A 16024-nucleotide genomic window follows, 5' to 3' on the forward strand; every position below is an offset into this window, starting at 1 on the left:
AAGTCACATGCCTCCACTTGAAGTGAAGGCTAGAGCATTACAATGGGCAGGACCCTTCTCAGATTGTAACCTCTTTATCCTGTTCACTGCTATATTTTCAGGATCTAGTGTCTGGTACATAACAGGTGCTTAACAAAAATTTGTTGAATGAGTGGATGAATCATTTCATGAATAGTGTAAACTTTTTTTTTTTTTGGAGGGTCTATAACTTTATTGGAGAATCAGCAGTTCTCATCCACATTAACTGTCTGTAGATTTTTGAAAGTGGCAACAGGTACATAGGTAACCAATGTGTAGAGCTTGTTTGGTGAATCTTCACCTTCTTTAGGTTTTCTGGACAACTGCACATGGATATGGTATGGGACATTCCTTATTCTTTTGGCCCAGATGGCTTTACTGAGCCTGGTGTACACCTGGGGCTCCCATCTTCTTGATGACAAATTTCTGGATTTCTTTGAGTGCCTAAGGGGCACGCTTCTTGAACTCACTCCATGGATGCGTTTGTGAACGTTGATAGTTTATTCTCTGTTTACCACCTTGTCAATGGCAGACAGGCCCTTCTTGCTGCCCTTCTTTGTGGGAGCCATTCTGCGGGGCGTGGGTTGGAAAGAGTGTAATCTTTCCTTAGTGAACCTAGAAATCTTCAAAATTGGTGATCTTATGCACACTGAGGATAGGTGTGAAATTTATTGAGATATTCACATGATTTTACCTAGCCAAAGTACAGTTTGTTGTTTTTTTCTTTGTTAAAGTTTCTTCCAAGCAGAAACTAGAGGAATTATGCTAAGACCCATCATATCCACTAACCCTTACATTCTTTTGGCTTTTTGAGGCTTATTCTGATCCTGCTTTGTCTCTGGAAACACAGTCAAGTACACTTTTTCCTCAAAATAAAGTAAATTACTTTAATTTAGATTATCTTTAGTGTCTTAGAGTGAGTACCCTGTAGGCTTTTGTTACTTGAAAGTTTAATAAAGTTTAAATTAAGGTGTTTTTTTTCAACAAAGATAAACATCTCCCCCTCCCAACCCCAGCCTGTATTAGAGTGGCTTCCTTTCAGGATATTGACTGAATCAGGGGTCTTGGTTTCTTTGTTACAAACACTGACTCCTTTGGGGGGAGGGAGGCTCAATTTCCTTATTTCTAAAAGAAGGGGGTTGATCCAGATCAAAGCTACTCAGACTTGACTGCCCATTACAATCACCCAGGAGCTTGAAATAAATACTGACGCTTAGCACCATCCTTAGAGAATCTGATTTAAGTGGTGGAGCCACCAATATTTTTAAAGCTCTTTAGGGGACTTCCCTGGCAGTCCAGTGGTTAAGACTCTGCCGGCCCAATGAAAGGGGTGCAGGTTCTATCCCCGCTTGGAGAACTAGGACCCCACATGCGATGGGGCCAAATTTTTTTAATATTTTATTTTATTTAAAAAAATTTATTTTAATAAAATAAAATGAGTTTGAGCAAGCTCTGGGAGATGGTGAAGGACAGGGAAGCCTGGCATGCTGCAGTCCACGGGATCGCAAAGAGTTGGACACGATGAGCGACTGACTGAGCGAGCGAATATACAGCCAGAGCTGAGAACTACTGGCTAGATGATTCTAATTTTAAAATGTAGAGTTAGAGTCAGAATGCCGACCTCACTATTTGGGCAAATCACTTAATCTCCCTAGGACTCAGTTTCTCTATTTGCAAAATGGAGACATTAGTAGTACACTGAGTTATCATGAGAATTCAATGACAGGATCCAACCAACATTTTGCTATCCAAAGTTTAGTTCACAAACCTAACCAGTGGTTTCTGCATTACTTGGGTGCTTCTTAGAAGTGCAAAATCTCAGGTTTCCCACCCCCAGACCAACTGAAACAAAATCTGCATTTTAAAGATCCCCAAATGATTCTACATGATTCTTATAGGCTTCTCAGGTGCCCCAGTGGTAAAGGATCTGCCTTTAAGCAAGAGAGGAGGGTTCAATCCCAGGGTCGGGAAGATTCCCTGGAGTAGGAAATGGCAACCTGTGGCAGGGAGGAAGCCAATTCTGACTCCATGCTGGAAACTGTTTCTTTGACTTGCTTTTGTTATTATACTCATACTCAATGGCTTACCTGGACCCTGCCCCTCTACTTGACTGTAAACTAAAGTGCCTTCATTCTGCTCATGGAGAGAGAATTTGTCCCTGCCCACCTGTGAATAGAAGAGATTAACATACCCCTTCTGAAGGCTGGCCATTCCCTTGGAGATGTTCTGCAATACTGAAGACCCTTCACTTCACTTCCCCACTGCATCTCCCTCTCTGTTCTACCATTTGACTTTAGTTCCTCATTGCTTCTTTCTCTCTGATCTATAAAAGTACCTGGCATCCAGACCCCAGTAAGATGGTTATTTTGAGGTGCTAGCCTGCCATCTTCTTGGTCAGCCGGCTCCCGGATTAAAGTCTCTTCCTTGCCTCAAGACCTCGTCTCCCAGATTGATTGGCCTATCGTGTGGGAAGCAGAGCGAGCTTGGACACGGTAACAGACCCACTCCAGTATTCTTGCTTAGGAAATCTCATGCACAGGGGAGCCTGGCGGGCTACATGGGGTCTCAAAGAGTCAGAAATGACTGAGTGACTGAGCACCAAATGATTCTTATTCATGCTACAATTTGAGAAGCACTGGCATCGAGGATTTAGTAGACTATCCAGCACACAGTAAAGGTTCAGTGTTGGTCGTTACTAATATTTATACTGATAATTCTCAAGATAAATTATTCTATTTCTATCCCTGCCTCTCAAATTTTTTCTGGACCCTCTCATTAATATTTTAGTCTTTGTACCATTTTTTAACCAAAATAAACATTTATTCCCAAAGTTACTCATTATTAATGATGTAAAATACAAATGTTTTAATTATAAGTGGAGAAAACCCAATAACGAAGTTTGGGATTATATTTTTGTAAATTAAATTGAAAATATTTCTCCATTGCCTATCTTCAGTGCCCTTGACAGCCATATAGTTCTTTCTCAGTTTAGAAAAATAAAAATGTCACAAAATTAGGACTGGTCTTTAAAACTATCATGCTTGGTATATTCTATTTTAATGCAGAGTTTATTCAGAGAACAAAAAAATCATTAGTTTAACTTTTTTTAAATTTTTTAAAATTTAAAAGAAGAGACTTTAATCCGGGAAAAGTGAAATTCCACAACCAGAGAACCCAATGACATCGTGATTAAAAAAAAAATTCCATGTTTTCTGGACTTACAGTTTACCATATTACCAAACAAATTCATAAATCAACACAACCCTAAACCCCAAGCTCATTGAATATAGCATTGGCCACCTGAGACTTCACCAAATCAGTCTCATTTTATAAGACTATTTTCTGATTCTTCTAACATTTATTTTTACTTACTGGTTTTTGCCTAGAAGATTGTTAAATATTTTAGTGACCATGAATTTTCTGACACAGACCCATTTCTTCCATATTCTTCAGGCTCAATCAAGAGAGAACTCAGACACAGATACAAAGACCTTGATGTTCTGTGGGAGGAAAAGAAAATCTATGCTTTCCTTCCTGACATAAGCCTTCTGTTCTATTTCAGAACACTCAAAGACCTTGGCTGAAGCATAAAGATCTAAGAATGCTGCTGCTTGTAATCTTGGTTCAACATATTTCAGTTGATATTGGCTGTTGATACCCATGTCTCTGAGGGTGGGAGCCTTGATTGGCACCTATGTGAATAAGGAAGCAAAGACCACCAGCTACAACCCTAATCACTCCATTTCCCTCCCTTACAAAGGCAGATTTTTTTTTGGTATCTGCTTATGAAAGTTAAGGATATTTCTTGTCTTTAGAGAACAGAATTGTTAAGCCTGATCCTCTCATTTTCTTGCTACTTCAAGTGTGGTCCTACGACCAGTAGTGGCACCTATCACCTGGGGGCTAGCTAGAAATGCAGAGTCTCAGGACACACTCCAGGCCTACTTCATCAGAATTTGTGGTGCTTTTTGTTTTTATTTTATATCTTTTTTTTTTCATAAAACAAGCAATTTTGGGACTTCCCTGGCTGTCCAGTGGTTAAGACTTCGCACTTCCACTGCAGTGGGCACAAGTTTCATCACTGGTTGGGGAATTAAGATGCCACAAGCTGGGTGGAGCTGCCAAAAAAGTATCATGCCATCCCTTTCCAAAACAGAACTGGTATTTTCTTTTTTTTAATGTGGACCATTTTTAAAGTCTTTATTGAAATTTTTACAATACTATTTCTGTTTTATGTTTTGTTTTGTTTGGCCATGAGACATATGGGATCTTAGCTCCCAGACCAGGGCTCAAACCAACATCCCCGGCATTGGAAGGTGAAATCTTGACCAGTGGGCCACTGGGAAGTCCAAGAAATGGTAGTTTCACAAGATCCCCAAGTGATTTGTATGGACATAAAAATTTAAGAAATACTGTTTTAGACACTTTTATACAATATCTTCTTACTCCATATTTAAAAAAATTGATTTAGGAGAGTATTGACAACTTATCCTGAATATTTTTCCCCTCAAAAGAAATTTTAAAAACTCCCAAATATTAATGTCTTCCATTTTCCCTCATTTGGAGGGAATACTTTTCCCTACATTATCCCCCTTGATTTTCTCATTTTTAGTCATACATTTTATTCATCATTCCAGAAAGTGATTCTGTGAAAAAAGAGGGTGTAAGACTGTTCCTCAGAGCCCCCAGGGACCAAGTGTAAAACCATCAGTCACACCCCTTATGAGGCAACTAACTCCTTATTGTCAATGTGAAGTTCTTTTGTATCCTCAAGGATGGCTTTCACAAACAGAAAATATTATTCAGAGTCTAATTTGGTTCATGGAAATAAAATTTGATTTAAATTAAATTAGCAAATTTTAAAACAAAAACTAAGATCTTTCTTTAGCTTTTAAGATCAACTTACAAATCTTTTTGTTTCTTTATAAATGTAATTGTATTTTATCAGTAATTTTACAGGGCCTTTGCCAATTAATTAAGTTCTTTTAAAAAATTTTAAGCCAAGTTTATACATTTAATAGGTTTTATTTTCTGTTTAAAAATATCAGTGGTTTCTTAACAAAGAACCTCAAGATTGTAGCTGATTCTAATAAATCTAATAAATTAATCTTCTAAATAAGTTCTTTCAAATGTCCTAATACGGTTTGCAAACTTGGTAAACCAGTCATCACTAGCCTAAATCAATTAGTCATGTTCACATTTTAAGTTAGAAACATAAGGCCAATTTGTTAGACAATTAAATACTCAAAATTATCTTAAACATTGCAAGTAGATATACACAAAGAATTCCCACATATAAGACAAAAATATTTATACTGTAGGTCTGATTTATTTCTCTAGCTCTATACTTAACTGTAAATCTTCATAGGGTGAAAGCAGAGGTTCTCAAAGGGCTTCCCTGGTGGCACAGTTGGTAAAGAATCCACCAGCTAATGCACGAGATGCAAGGGACGTAGGTTCCATCCCCGGTCAGGAAGATCCCCTGGAGGAGGGCATGGCAACTGACTCCAGTATTTTTGCCTGGAGAATTCCATAGACAGAGGACCCCAGTGTCCTACAGCCCACAAGATCTCAAAGAGTTTGGCGCAACTGAGCACACACAACAACCTCAACAAAACATTCTCAAGCGAGGGTAATTTTGCCTCACAGGGCACATTTGCCAATGTCCAGGGACATTTTTGTTGTCATAATCTGAGTGGGGAAGAAGTTCTGCTGGCATCTAGTGGATAGAGATCAGGGATGTTGCTACACACCCTACAATGCAAAGGACAGTTCCCCACAACAGAGAATTATCCAGTCCAAAATACCAGTGGTGCCAAGGTGGAGAAACCCTGGGTTAAAGGTACCGTTTAAGGAGACAATGGTGTCATTGCAAGCAATTTGGGGTCACACACCAAGTGAAATTTGGAGTTATCTTCTCAGCTGACTGAGATTTGGTCAGAATGTGAAGTCTGGAGCTACACACATTCATAACGATCTTTATTACAACTAAACTGCTTTACTGTGCCTACTCCCCTCCCCACGTTTTTTCATAATGGCTATCCCAGCAGAAAACTCCAAGTTCAGATTCCATAAATGAGGTCAGTTTTGCTCTCAGAATCCCCTGAGTAAGTTCAAGTCAAGGCTTATTTACTTTTGTAACTTCTTTTATCTTTTTCATCTGATAAGAGTCAATAAAAAAAAAAAACTTTCAATCCAGAGTGCTTTATTTCACTGTTATGAAATTTTATCCTATCTCAAAGGGCTGAAACACTTGAATGCCTCTTACTGGATTCTATTTGTCAAGTTTACTCTGGCTAGATGATCAAGTTCTAAAGTTATTCTAATACCAATTGTACATATATATGTAAATTAATTAGTAAAATTATGCTATATTAAAGTATATAATGGCCTTCCCAGGTGGTGCTAGTGGTAAAAAATCCACTTACAATGCTGGAGACCTGGGTTTGATTCCTAGGTCGGGAAGATCCCCCAGAGAAGGGCATGACAACCCACTCCAGTATTCTTGCCTGGAAAATCCCATGGACAGAGGAACCTGTTGGGCTACAGTCCATGGTGTCACAAAGAACCAGACATGACTGAAGTGACTTAGCACACACTCAAAGTAGATAATAATAGCATATATGATATGTATAGTATATATACATTATGCTGCTGCTGCTGCTAAGTCGCTTCAATCATGTCCGACTCTGTGCGACCCCATAGATGGCAGCCCACCAGGCTCCCCCATCCTTGGGATTCTCCAGGCAAGAACACTGGAGTGGGTTGCCATTTCCTTCTCCAATGCATGAAAGTGAAAAGTGAAAAGTGAAAGTGAAGTCGCTCAGTCGTGTCTGATTCTTCTCGACCCCATGGACTGCAGCCCACCAGGCTCCTCCGTCCATGGGATTTTCCAGGCAAGAGTACTGGAGTGGGGTGCCATTGCCTTCTCCATATATACATTATAGGTATATATAAATAATATATATTATTTCATGTCCACTATGTGCCAGATGCTAATACTGTACATTAATATTGCTCTAGACATAAGAATCACAGTTTAAATTGGCTTATAGGTTCTTGTCTTTCTCTCCATACCCTCAAACTAATCAAGCTTTCCTATCCATTCATTCAGCAAGTATTTATTGAGTATCTATTATGTGCCAGATACTGTGGGAGGTGCTAAAGCTGAGGAAGGGGCCAAGATACACATATTCTCTACTCTCATGACATTCCATTCTAAGGCTGTTTTTAGGATTAAATGAGATAATATATGACAGCCCTTTATACCACCTAAATCACCACGCAAATTCTAAAGATTCAGGCATACAGAGGTTACAGAATATCCAAGTGGGAAAACTTTGTTATCTACAAGGTTTACAGTCATCTCAGGGTTGAATTCTGCAAAGTTTCAATTCTTTCTTCTTTATAACAAAAATCACAAATAAAAAAAAAAATTACAAATAAACTTGGTTACACTACTCTTGAGTGTGAATGAATAGGGTAGACACAGCCACTAAGAGAGGCTCTACCAACTGCAGTCTATGATGTTCAAAATGGCCCAGAGGGCCAACATCCAGCCAGCAGGTGGGGGGAAGACAGGGAGGACTGTGAATGAGTAGTTGTTTTTTAAATATTTATTTATTTACTTTTGGCTATGCTGGGTCTTTGCTGCTGAGCAGGCTTTCTCTAGCTGCAGTGAGCCGGGACTACTCTTCGTCATGGCACACAGACTTCTTGTTTCGGTGGTTTCTCTTGTTGCAGAACGTGGGCTTAGTCGCTCTGAGGCATGTGGGATCTTCCCAGACCAGGAATCGAACCTGTGTCCTCTGAATTGGCAGGACGATTCTTAACCACTTGACCACCAGAGAAGTCCATGAATAAGTAGTTTTATGAGCCAGGTCTGGATGGTGCACTTCACTTTTGCTTGCATTTTATTGGTCAAGCTAGAGCTCAGCTATATGGCATATACTGCAGGGAGGCTGGGAAATGCAGTTCACCTAGGTGTTCAGGAGGAAGAAGATCTAGTTTTAGTGATCAGCTAGCCACTCTCTAGCACCTTCATACATGGAAGATTGATTATTACGGTGAACAGGGATATATGAAAACCCTATACTGTGCATCTTAAGTCTTGATACTTGATTCATTTTATACTTCTGAAGCTTAAGACTTACATGTAAAAGAAAGGATAACATGTATGTATGTTAATTTTTTAGGGCAACTCTCTCTGCTTCTTAGAGCCACAGTATTTTCACTTATAAAAGAAAACATTGAAATAATAAAGATTAGAGCATACATTAATAAAATAGAACAATAGAATCAATGAAACAAAAGTTGGTTCTGTGATAAGATCAACAAAATTAATCAATCTTTAGCTATATTGACCAAGATAAAAAGAGAGAAGACTCAAATTAATAAAATCAGAAGTGAAAAGGGGACATCATCATTTACAGTAGCATCAAAAAGAATAAAACACTCAGGAATGAAATTAAAGAAAGAAATGAAAACATATTCTGAAAACTCCCAGGTGGTGCTAATGGTAAAGAACCCGCCTATCAATGCAGGAGACCTAAGAGACATAGGCTCAATTCCTGGGTTGGGAAGATCCCCTGGAAAAGGAAATAGCAACCCACTCCAGTATTCTTGCCTGGGAAATACCATGGACAGACGAGCCTAGCAGGCTATAGTCCATAGGTTTGCAAGGAGTCAGACATGACTGAAGAGACTTAGCACATTCTGAAAACTATAAGACATTGTTGAAAGAAATTAAAGACCTAGCCAAATGAACAGATATTCATGTTCATGGATCAGAAGAATTAAATTGTTAAGATAGCCATAGTTTGCAACTTGACCTATACATTAAATGCAAAGCCTAAGATGGCTGTTTTTACAGACATTGACAAGCTGTTCCTAAAATTTATATGGACATGTTGAGGACCCAGAATAGCCAAAACAATCTTTAGAAAGAATAACAAATGTGGACTTAAACTTACCAACTTCAAAACCTAATACAAAACTACATTAATCGATAAAGTGTGGTATTGGCATAAGGACAGACACATATATAGATCAATGGAATAGAATTAAGAGTCCAGAAATAAACTTTCACATTTACAGTCAATTGATTTTCAACCAGGGTGCCAAAACAATTCTGTAAAGCAAGAAGAGTCTTTTCAACAAATGGTTCTGGGACAACTGGATACCCACACACAAAGGAATTAAGTTGGATTACTGCTACACCATATACAAAAGTTAACTCAAAATGAGTTAACTTTTGAAGTTAACTTCAAGACTGAAATATGAAAGCAAAAGCTGTAAAACTGTTGGAAAAAATATAGGCCTATGTCTTCCTGGCCTTGGATTAAGTAATGATTTCTTAGACATGATACCAAAAGCACAAACAACAAAATAAAAAATAGATGAATGATACTTTATTAAAATTAACAACTGTTGTGCTTTAAAGGACATCATTAAGAAAATAACAAGAACAATAAACAAGATTAAAAGACAACCCTCAGAATGGGAAAAAGTAATTGCAAATGAAACAACTAACAAAGGATTAATCTCCAAAATACACAAAAAACTCATATAGCTCAATATTAGAAAAATGAACAGGCCAATCAGAAAATTGGCAGAAGACCTAAACAGATGTTTTTTCCAAAGAAGACATATGGATGGCTAATAAATACATGAAAAGATGTTCAGCATCACTAATTAGAGAAATGCATATCAAAACTATACAAGGAGTATCACCTCACACCAGTCAGAATGGCCATCATTAAAAATTGTAGAAACAATAAATGCTAGAGAGGATGCAGAGAAAAGGGAAACCTACTACACTGTTTGTGGGAATGTAAACTGATACAGCCATTATGGAGAACAGTATGGAGATTCCTTAAAAATCTGGGAATAAATCTACCATGAAAGTGAAGTCACTCAGTCATGTCCGACTCTTTGCGACCCCGTGGACTGTAGCCTACCAAGCTCCTCCATCCATGGGATTCTTCAGGCAAGAATACTGGAGTGGGTTGCCATTTCCTTCTCCAGGGGATCTTCGCAGCCCAGGGATCGAACCCAGGTTTCCTCGCATTGGAGGCAGATGCTTTAACCTCTGAGCCACTTTGAGAAAGCCACAATTCAAAATGACACATATATTCCAATGTTCATTGCAGCACTATTTACAATACCCAGGACATGGAAGCAATCTAGATGTCCATCTACAGATAAATGGATAAAGAAGATGTGTACATATACACAATGGAATATTACTCAGCCATACAAATGAACACATTTGAGTGAGTTCTAGTGAGGTGGATGAAACTAGAGCCTGTTTTACAGAGTGAAGTAAGTCACAAAGAGAAAAACAAATATGGTATATTAATCCATATATATGAAATCTTGAGAGTCCTTTGGACTGCAAGGAGATCAAACCAGTCAATCCTAAAGGAAATCAATCCTGAACATTCATTGGAAGGGTTGATGCTGAAGCTGAAGCTCCAATACTATCTGCACCTGATCTGAAGAGCCGACTCACTGGAAAAGACCCTGATGCTGGGAAAGATTGAAGGCAGGAGGAGAAGGAGAAGACAGAGGGTGAGATGGTTTCATGGCATCATCGACTCAATGGACATGAGTTTGAGCATGCTCCAGGAGATGGTGAAGGACAGGGAAGCCTGGCGTGCTGCAGTCTATGAGGTCGCAAAGAGTCAGATACCACTGAGCGACTGAACAACAACAATGAAATCTAGAAAAATGGAACTGATGAATCCATCTGCAGGGAAGGAATAGAGACATAGATATAGAGAATGGACTTGCTGACACAGTAGGGGAAGGAGAGAGTGGGACGAATGGAGAAAGTAGCATCGACATATATACACTGCTGCTGCTGCTGCTGCTGCTAAGTTGCTGCAGTCGTGTCCGACTCTGTGCAACCCCATAGACAGCAGCCCACCAGGCTCCCCCGTCCCTGGGATTCTCCAGGCAAAAACACTGGAGTGGGTTGCCATTTCCTTCTCCAGTGCGTGAAAGTGAAGTCACTCAGTCATGCCTGACTCTTAGCGACCCCATGGACCACAGCCTACCAGGCTCCTCCATCCTTGGGATTTTCCAGGCAAGAGTACTGGAGTAGGGTGCCATTGCCTTCTCCACATATATACACTACCATGTGTAAAATAGATAGCTGGTGAGAAATTGCTATATAATACAGGGAGCCCATCCTGGAGCTCTGTGATGACCTAGAGGGGTGGGATAGGGAGAGTGGAGTGAGGCTCAAGAGAGAGGGAATATATGTCTAATTATGGCTGATTCACATTGCTGTAGAGAAGGCACAGTCCGTGGGGTGCAGTCCACGGGGTCGTGAAGAGTCGGACACAACTGAGCGACTTCACTTTCACTTTTCACTTTCATGCATTGGAGAAGGAAATGGCAACCCACTCCAGTGTTCTTGCCTGGAGAATCCCAGGGACAGGGGAGCCTGGTGGGCTGCTGTCTATGGGGTCGCACAGAGTTGGACACGACTGAAGCAACTTAGCAGCAGCGGCAGCACATTGCTGTATGGCAGAAACCAACACATTGTAAAGCAATTTTCCTCCAATGAAAAACTAAAAGATAAAGAAAATAACAAGAAAACTACAGATTGAAAGAATATATTTGTGTAGGGGAGGAAAAATTATTTTCCCTCTACATTTTTAGGTTCTTGTCTGAGACTCATCCCCAACCCACACCATAATTTAAAAAAAAAAAAAAAAAGATTAACAGGAGAAAAAAAATAGAAGTTTAAGAACATGTACACCTGCTGTATACAAGTGAGAGACCCAGGGGAACTGAGTAACTCCCTGAAATGGCCCAAGCCCCAACTTCAATACCATCTCCAGCTAAAGACAAAAGGAGATGTTGTGGGTAGAACTGGGGAAAGCCTGTTAAGGGGAGGTGACTAGGAAATGCACAGTAAACAAGGGTAAGTCTGTCAAGCAGATATAAGTTCATGCCTTCGCCATTGATAAGAGTTTCTAGAAATTTAGTCATTCTTTTCTTCCTGGTACAGAGATGGAGACACCCTTACAAGTGGAGATTTTTCCTTATAAATGTAAATGTCTCTAACAAAAGGGCAACTTCCACTCTGTTTTCAGAGATTTTTTTCTGTACCTGCAGCCTCTCCAAAAGAATCAGCTCAAAATAATCAATATGCCAAGGATGCATATTTAGGGGTAGCAAATTCTGCTCCCCCTCACTTGCAAATCATAAAACAGATAAAGGACTTGTTCCTAGAAAATATAAAGAACTCTTACATCTCAATAATAATAATAATAATAAAACCACTTTAAAAACAAAGGATCCAGACATCTCTCTAAAATTCACTTCAGTTCAGTTGCTCAGTCGTGTCCAACTCTTTGAGACCCCATGGACTACAGCACGCCAGGCTTCCCTGTCCATCACCAACTCCCAGAGATTACTCAAACTCATGTCCATCAAGTCAGTGATGCCATCCAACCATCTCATCCTGTCGTTCCCCTCTCCTCCCACCTTCAATCTTTCCCAGCATCAAGGTCTTTTCCAGTGACTCACTTCTTTGCATCAGGTGGCCAGAGTATTGGAGTTTCAGCTTCAACATCAGTCCTTCCAATGAATATTCAGGAGTAATTTCCTTTAGGATGGACTGGTTGGATCTCCTTGCTGTCCAAGGGACTCTCAAGAATCTTCTCCAACATCACAGTTCAGAAGCATCAATTCTTCGGTGCTCAGCTTTTTTTATAGTCCAACTCTCACATCTATACATGACTACTGGAAAAACCATAGCTTTGACTAGATGGACCTTTGTTGGCAAAGTAACGTCTCTGCTTTTTAGGTTGCTGTCTAGGTTGGTCATAGCTTTTCTTCCAAGGAGCAAGTGTCTTTTAATTTCACGGCTGCAGTCACCATCTGCAGTGATTTTGGAGCCCCTCAAGATAAAGTCTCTCACTGTTTCCATTGTTTCCCCATCTATTTGCCATGAAGTCATGGGACCAGATGCACAAATAGGGACCGGATGCACAAATAGCCGACAAGCACATGAAAATTAGCTCATCACCATTAGTCATCAAGGAAATGCAAATAAAAATCCCAGTGAGATACCATTTCACACCCACGGGGATGGCTATAATAAAAAGAAGAGAAAATAACAAGTAGTGGTATGGATATGGAGAATTGGAACCCTCAGACGCTGCTGGTAGGAATGTAAAATGGTGCAGCTATTTTGGAAAACAGTCTGACAGTTCCTCAAAAAGTTTCATATAGTTACCATATGATTCAGCAATTCTACTCTTTGGTATATACTCAAGAAAAATGAAAACATATGTCTACACAAAAACTTGCACATGAATGTTCATAGCAGCATTATTCATAATAACTCCAAATTGAAAACAGCCAAATGTCCATCAACTGATGAATGGATAAACAAAATCCTGTATATTCATACAATAAAATACTATTTGACCACGAAAAGGAATGAGGTATTTCTGTGTATTGAACTGATATGACTTCAAATCCATTTGTTCTGATCTAAGAATGAAGTGCTTTAGTTCTAAGAGTGAAGTTGTTTACACGGAGGAGGCTGTGTCAGGATGATGTCATCACGTGTGGTTGTCGATAAGCACTCAGTAGGTTAGATACTGAGCTACTGAACTTGGGGGAGGAGCCACTGGGTAGGGTCTATTTAAGCTTTAAATAGGAGCGTTTTGACCAGCAACTATAGAGTGTTCAGTTTGGACGAGTCTATTCTGTTGATCGAAACAGCTCTCCAAAGACCTTGGGGCATTAGCTCCTGCCCAGGCAAAATGACTCTTTGCTGGCAGTTGTGAAAACCATAAATGCCCCCAAAAAGAGATCATCTTGCCAGCCAACAGCAGCGCCTGTGTTCCCTGGCAATGTGCTCTACAAATAAGGAACTTGCACTTTTGCGCCCGCAGCTGGATGTCAGCGCTTGGTTGGCTAAGCCAACTCTCCTGAGAACCAAGTCACAGAAGGGTATACCTCATCTAAATTTGGACTTTGTTTTCATCTCCCCTTTGCCTGCAATAGTAGTGTGATTAATCTCTCATTGGTTCGGGATATTTCTTTATTGGCTTATTAAGAGAAATTATCCTGTATGCTATTGGCTTGTGAAATTATTATAATTCCTGCACTGAGCTTGTGTTAAATAGATTATTGGCAAAGACAATCTTAGTCTCTAAGCATAATTTGCTGCCAAACAAAACAGATACTGATAGATGTTACAACATGGATGACTGTAGAAAACACGACAGTAAGTGAAAGAGATCAGTCATAAAAGGCCACAAACTATATATTGTACAATTCCATTTATATGAAATGTCCAGAATAGGGAAATATATAGGGACAGAAAGTAGATTACTGGTTGCCTAGGGCTGGAGCAGGGCAAGGGAAAGGTTTGAGGGAAAATGGGAATTGATTGCTGATGGGTATGGGGTTTCTTTTTAGGGTGATGAAATGGTCTAATATTTATTGTGGTGACAGTTACACAACTGTAATATAAAGAATTTTTAATTGTACACTTTAAACAGTGAGTTGTATGTTATGTGAATTATATCTTTAAAAAACTGTTATTGAAAAAAAAAACATTTAGAATGCATTCATTGTTAAGTCATCAGCTGGAATGACCTAGAACTGATCTACCAAAATGAATTCATCAGGGGCCCCCAAGGTGATCAACATTGTCAAACCCCACACAGAGTTTCCTTTTAGGTTATTTCTATAGAATAGCAAAGTGAGTGAGTGTCGCTCAGTCGTGTCCCACTCTTTGGGACCCCATGGACTATACAGTTCATGGAATTCTCCAGGCCAGAATACTGGAGTGGGTAGCCTTTCCCTTCTCCAGGGAATCTTCCCAACCCAGGGATCAAACCCAGGTCTCCCGCACTGCAGGTGGATTCTTTACCAACTGAGCTATCAGGGAAGCCCTACAGAATAGCAAAGCATGTGTCTTTTGTGTGTGTATGTATAATAAGTCTGTGTGTGCACATGCACATGTGTAGGCATTTATATTTTATGAAAAATCTGCATTTAGTCCATATGTTCAAACAAGTACACATCGAAACTCCAGAATTTGGGGGAAACATCACTTCAAATAATATTGTATTCATTGTGAGAAACATTTTCAGATTTCCTCTAGTGTTCCAAAAGATGAGCTATTTTTGAAGTTTCAATGTCTTCCTGCCAGGTGACTCAGAACTTTTAAAAACTTTTGTGAAAGGTGAAAATATTAAAACAGGAGACAGAGAGAAACAGAGATAGATGAGGACAGAAAATTGTTCACATTCCCCACTCTATTCTTTTCTTTCCCATTCTTCTGGTACTTTTAGAAATAATACTTTTTTTCAACTCTTTTTCTTCTGCTTAAATTCTGTCTTCATCTTTGTTCTCTGTTTCATCAACCTTTGCATCAAGGTTCATACATTCTGGGGTAGGTAGATGGAATTCATTTGCTGTCTGGCATAGTTGGTAGGGCAGGGGTTAGCTGCTGCTACTGCTGAGGTAGTCCCAAACTGTCATATTAATGAAATATTTATTTGTATATTTGAACTCTTGTCTATCAACCTGTCCCTCTGGAAATTTCTTTCTTTCTTTTTTTTAAAAGAATTTTTTTGGCTGCACCAGGCCTTAGTTGCTGCATGTAGGATCTTTAGTTGCAGCAGGTGGGATCTAGTTCCCTGACCAGGGATCAAACCCATGCCCCCTGCACTGGAAGCACAAAGTCTTAGCCATTGGGCCACCAGGGAAGTCCCCTTCTGGACATTTCTTTATTGATTCTACAAACATTCATTTACCTTCTGGGTACCAGGTGCCATGCTAGGTTCTGGGAACACAGAATGAATGAGACTTCTTTACAAACATCAAGGAACTCTGAGTTTTTGTAGTGTTTCTCAATCTTGTTTTCATTATTTCCTCACTTAAGGAGCCTATGTAGACCTCTTTTTCCCATAATAGAGTGCCCTTCACGAAATTTTAAATTCAGAGGTACACTCTATGTCTTTAT

General features: G+C 39.5%; 1 pseudogene; it reads right to left on the reverse strand.

The window, feature by feature from the left end:
• Positions 1-221: 221 nt before the first annotated feature.
• Positions 222-587, reverse strand: LOC102270053 (large ribosomal subunit protein eL31-like; annotated as a pseudogene).
• Positions 588-16024: the final 15437 nt, after the last annotated feature.

Source organism: Bos mutus, chromosome X (genome assembly GCF_027580195.1).
Source record: "Bos mutus isolate GX-2022 chromosome X, NWIPB_WYAK_1.1, whole genome shotgun sequence".
NCBI lineage: Eukaryota > Metazoa > Chordata > Mammalia > Artiodactyla > Bovidae > Bos > Bos mutus.